Source organism: Chelonoidis abingdonii, chromosome 8, assembly GCF_003597395.2.
Source record: "Chelonoidis abingdonii isolate Lonesome George chromosome 8, CheloAbing_2.0, whole genome shotgun sequence".
NCBI classification, from domain to species: Eukaryota; Metazoa; Chordata; order Testudines; family Testudinidae; genus Chelonoidis; species Chelonoidis abingdonii.
This window is the reverse complement of record NC_133776.1, coordinates 56,497,505-56,503,381: the sequence shown is the minus strand read 5'-3', so window position 1 is coordinate 56,503,381 and position 5,877 is coordinate 56,497,505.

Below are 5,877 nucleotides of genomic sequence, written 5' to 3'. Positions count from 1 at the left end.
AAATCGATGGTAGCCTTGGACCATGGACGCAAGCAATCGATTTTGTGATCGCATTGTGGACGCGCAAAACCGATTTTATAACATCGGTTTTGTAATATCGGTATAAACTACTTCGAAATAATCGTGCAGTGTAGACGTACCCTGAGACACACAGTACGTGTGTGAGACAGACACACAGTGTGTATGTGTGTATGTGTGAGACAGACACACACAGAGTGTGTATGACTGAGAAAGACTGCCCTTTAAGTAGATCACACTCAGCAGTCTGAAGCCTGCTCCCTGCTTGTTCAGACCCAGCAACAGCTGCCAGCCAGCTGCCTCCATCCTGACCCCTATCATGTCCCCCCCGGCTCTATGGAGATGGGGTACAGGGGCGGAAGGAGGGGACACCCTGACATCAGTACCCTTCCTTCCCTCCCCGTCTTCCCCCCTCACAGCAAGCAGAAGGCTCCCGGAGCAGCTGGCCAGGGGCTCCAAAGCAGAGGGCAGGAGTAACAAGGCAGTGGGGAAGGGACACCTGAAATGTGTGGCACTTGATAGTCTGCTAGACTCGGCCAGGCATCTTAGAGGGAATTTAGGAATCAGACCCAGGACAGGTCCCTGTGGGACCCCACTTGCTACGCCCTTCCAGCTTGATTGTGAACCACTGATAAATACTCTGAGTGCCCTTTTCCAATGAGTAGTAGGTTTTGTCTAGGCTATAGTTCTCGAGTTTGTTTACGAGAATATCATGTGAGATAGTATCAAAAACCTTTCTAAAGTTGACATATATCACATGTATTGCTTCCTCCCTGTCCACAAGGCTTGCTATCCAGTCAGAGAAGGATATTAGGTTGGATAGATATAATTTGTTCTTGACAAATCCATGTTGACAGATGGGTACTCCATATGAAGGAGACCTATCAAAGAATTAGATGAGGCTTTCTGGGGAGTTGGGGGGGGGGCGCTGGGGAGCAGTGAAGGCTGAGGATTGTGCCAACTTCAAGTAGCCATTCTGCTCTGGTGATGTCACTTCTCCTGCCCCACCTCCCCCCAGTTCTTGCTATTTTTTACATTTCTAACAATGAAACGGTAGACAAACAACACAGTAATGAGGCATATGAAGACTTGGAGGAAGAATGGCTTCTGATGTTGCACTCATTACAGATCCATAGAATGCCTCAGTTCAGATCTCTGCAGTGTCATTGCCTGAGTATGGCACATGCAAGTATTTTTGTACTGATATCCCTTTTTTGCTAAACATTCTGACTGATTATGGCTTCCTTTTTGGGTGGGGTCTTACCTCTTGTGGTGGGTTGTGTGTATTTGTCAATATTATGGGCCTCAGCATGACACTAAAACTGAGGAGTAATTATAAACCGTGAGAACCAAACACATTTGTTTCAGTCTCCCTTCCAGTTCTCTGTAGTCTAGAAAGAAATTGGAACCCCTTTTCTGTGTTGTGGCCCTGAGCCATCTCTTCTCTGTGGCCTGCCACAGTTCCTGGGATTTTATAGGTCCTGCCTGTTAAGTGAAAGCCATATAAGAGATGTCTGTACACATGAGTATATGTAGATAACACAAAAAGTGCCATTGTCTGGCACGTAGGAACTGGGTGACTGGGCAACAAAATGGCAGATGAAATTCAATATTGATAAATGCAAAGTAATACACATTGGAAAACATAATCTTAATGCTACATACAAAACGATGGGGTTTAAATTGGCTGTTATCACTCAAGAAAGCAATCTTGACATGATTGTGGATAGTTCTCTGAAAACCTTTTGTTCAATGTGCAATGGCAGTCAAAGCTAACGATATTAAGACCCATTAGAAAAAGAGAAAGATAAGACAGAAAATATCATAATATCACTATATAAATCCATGGTATGTCCACATTGTGAATACTGCAGGAAGTTCTGGTTGCTTCATCTCAAAAAATGTATATTAGAACTGGAGAAAGTACAGAGAAGGGCAAGAAAAATGATGGGGATATGGAACAATTCCATATGAGGAGAAATAAAAAAGACTGGGACTCTTCAGCTTGGAAAGGAGACAACTAAGGGGGATATGATTGAGGTCTATAGAATCATGACTGGCGTGAAGAAGGTAAATAAAGAAGTGTTATTTATTCCTTCATGTAACACAAGAACCTTGGGTCACCCAATGAAATCAATAGGCAGAAGGTTTAAAATAAACAAAAAGTACTTCGTCACACAATGCTGTCAACCCGTGGAACTCAGGGATGTTGTGAAGGCCAAACATATAACTGGGCTCAAAAAAGAATGAGAAGTTCATGGGGGATAGGCCTGTGACACCTTGGTACCACAATATTCACCACTGTCATATAATTAGGCTACGTTTTGCACAAAATATTCCTTATGAGGTATCATTCTAAAAGTCAAGATCAGATAGACATTAATAGCTCATTGGATTGCATGTGCTATCATCATATGTGAAGTTATGACGTTTGACTTGTATGTGAGGTTGAAAACACCCATAAGCAGCCTTTCAGGTAAAACAGTAAAAAGACCAAAGAATGTTAATAGCTTATTGAGGAAATGCACACAAACACAAGGATTATCCCAGGAGCTGTGTATAATAGAAACCTCTCAGAGATAGCACTACACAATAGGAACTGTTTTACCCAGGTCACAGCAAAATTGCTTTCCAGCAAGTAGGAAAGATCTAAAAGACGGAAATGACATCATGATGTTACCTCATTCTCCCTACAACAACACACCTGGAAACACCTGAAGGACAAAGACTGGACAGGAAGAAATGATGGTCTCAGACCAAAGGGATTTCTAGCCTGTGTATGAAAATCTGGGAAAATCAAGCTGCAAAGCAAAGGCAGCTTGTGCCTCAAGAATCGGCCAGCCTGTTTACCACTCAGGGTGAGAATTTGCTAATTTATATCCTACCTATCTAGTATGTTACACTCAGTTTGCAGTTTTGTTTATTTACTAGGTAATCTGCTTTGATCTGTTTGCTATCACTTATAATCACTTAAAATCTATCTTTTGTAGTTAATAAACTTATTTTATGCTTTAATCCAAGCCAGTGTGTGTTTGACTAAGGTTTCTGGGGAAAATCTCAGCTTGGCTACCACAAGTGTGCATGGTCCTCTTCACATTGAGGGAGTGGCGGACCAGGTGCTAAACTCATATACTGGCCAGATTTGACCAGGGCAGGATGGTACTGTTCTGGGATCCTAAACTGGGAGGCTGGTGGTTAGAGAGCCTGAATGTAACTGCAGCTGGGTGTGTCTCTACCTGTGTGAATGCTGGTGAAAGTGCAGGCTGGAGGGCTTTTCAACTTGTCACAGCAGCACAGTGTGAGAGGGAAACCAGGCTGGTGGGTCAGAAGGCTCAGTGGTACCCCAGTTCCAGGTGACGCCCTGGGGGGAATCTGTCAAAAGGTCCATCAATGGCTATTCATGCAACACCATGCTCTGGATATCTCAAACCTCTGACTATCAGATGGTGGAGCTGGGTGACAAGGGATGGATCACTTGATAATTTCCCTGATCTGTTCATTTCCTCTGAAGCATCTGACCCCAGTCATTGTGGAAAGACAGAAGAGTGGGCTAGATGGACCATTGGTCTGACCCACCATGGCAGTTCTTATGTTAACATGTAGCATTGTTCTTAGTAGGCGCCATAAAATTGTTGCTGTGCACTGCAGTTGGCATCCTGGGCCTTGTTACTGGTATGTCCCCCAGGCTGCACCTGCTGTTCACTTCCTCTCTGGGTGTGGCACTTCCCACTTGTTGGTACTAAATCTCCTTACCTAACTGGTTGTAGCCCCTACTGTTCTAATCATCCTCACTTAACCAAAGACACCGCTGGCATCAAACAGCCATGTGGACTGCTGAGAGAGGCTTGTTTTTCAGATAAGTCTTTGGAGAACCTGAAGAAGTCTTAGACTGGGTAATAGGTAGCAGTACTACTTGAATGCTGATAGATGCTGCACCTCCATGAATTAGACAATGCCATGGAGCACAGTCTGGGATATCCTGCCCTACTACCACTCTAGCGTCTTTCACTTCAAATTTCTGGCTTTGACATATCACACTGCATTTGGGTAACTGCTTTAAGAACAGGTCTCATAAGCAGTACTTCGTCACACAATGCTGTCAACCCGTGGAACTCAGGGATGTTGTGAAGGCCAAACATATAACTGGGCTCAAAAAAGAATGAGAAGTTCATGGGGGATAGGCCTGTGACACCTTGGTACCACAATATTCACCATGGGGCCATGGTGCAAGTGCGTTATCCATGTAGCCTTCTGGGCAACCTGTGTGCATAGGAGCACAATCCATATAAATGTGGTACATGAGCAACTTTTTACATAATAACTATGTAACTCAGCATCATGACAGTTCTTGCAATGCTATGGTATCCCAAACTGATATCCTGAATCCCAGCTAATCCTGAATTGCTATTTAGCTTTTCTCCAACCACAAAGGTAATCAGAAATGCATACTTTTAAATCAAAGGTTGGGTGGATTTCAGTGCTTACAAGTCAGAGGCTGAGAGCACCACATGGAGACAGGCATAGTGGAGGCGGGCACTGTGCAAGCTTCCACACACGGCTTTGTTAATGAGCCTTTATCCCTGTCCAGAAACACCCCGTCATGCTCATTTTTCTATTGATAGGTCCTTGAGCTGTCCCTCTTCTCCCTTTCCCCTAGTTATTCCAGGCCTTGGCCCCTCAAACAGATGTTTGATACAAATTGTGTGATGGGCTTATAATAGGCACAAATGGGAACTAGGAGACTATTTATCCTGCTTTACATCAAACTGTTTCCTAAGGAGAATCAAACCTGTGAGCCTGGTTCTCATTTCACACCAGTGTAAATCAGGAGTAGCGCCTCTTAGGTCAGTGGAGCAACACAGTTGTAAAACCAGTGTGAACGCAGAATTGGACCCTGTGCATCCAGACATGGAAGGCGCCAGTTGTCTTGCCCTCACATTTTTATAACATATCGAGTGATAGTCTTTGCCTGTGGCAGGGGCGGCTCCAGGCACCGGTGCTCTAAGCATGTGCCTGAAGCGGCAAGCCGTGGGAGTAGCCTGCCAGTCCTGCAGTTTCAGCAGCAATATGCTGAAGGCTGAAGGTGCGGGACTGTGGGACCTCCTGCAGGCATGCTGCCGAATCCGTGTTACCAGTGGACCTCTCGCAGACGTGCCGCCGAAACCTCCTGACTGCCATGCTTGGGGCGACAAAATACATAGAGCTGCCTCTGGCCTGTGGACATCTCACAGGGAACCCTAGAGCTTTGTGGTAGGGAGGCATTACTCATTAGTCATGTCCCTGAGAATCAAATCCATCCCCATGCCCTCCCTAATAAATAAGCTGCAAATGGATGGCTGAGGGGACCTGAACATGGGTCACTGCCGATCACTATTTCACTGCTCTCTGACAATGAGGCCTTTGTTGGTCTCATTTTGCTGCTTGAGCCAAGGGTTGCTGACTCAGGGTTTTTTCCTGATCACTGAAGATCTCTGCTGTCAGCAAGCCATGTGAGTGAGCCACAGGGGGCCAGGCAGGGGAGAGGGAGGCTGGAGTGATGGTTCTAAAGAGAGAACACAATGGATGAAATGCATCCTAGAAAAATCAGGAGATTGGAAGACTTGCTGTGATGTTAACATTTAAGCCAGTTCACAACCAGCACTGGGGAGAGAGTGCTGGAAGTGTGCTCTGATCTGTCAGTTCTGGGTTTGGGGAGGAACGAGAACACGCCAAACCGAGAGGGGGATCAGGTGAGTTACTTCATTTTTCCACTACTCCTGGAGTAAGCACCTGATAGATTAGTTCTAAGCACGAGATGAAATGTGTTTCCCTGGCTGTCACAGCTCCCCGTTGCTCTCTCTGTTGCATGGAAACTTCTAG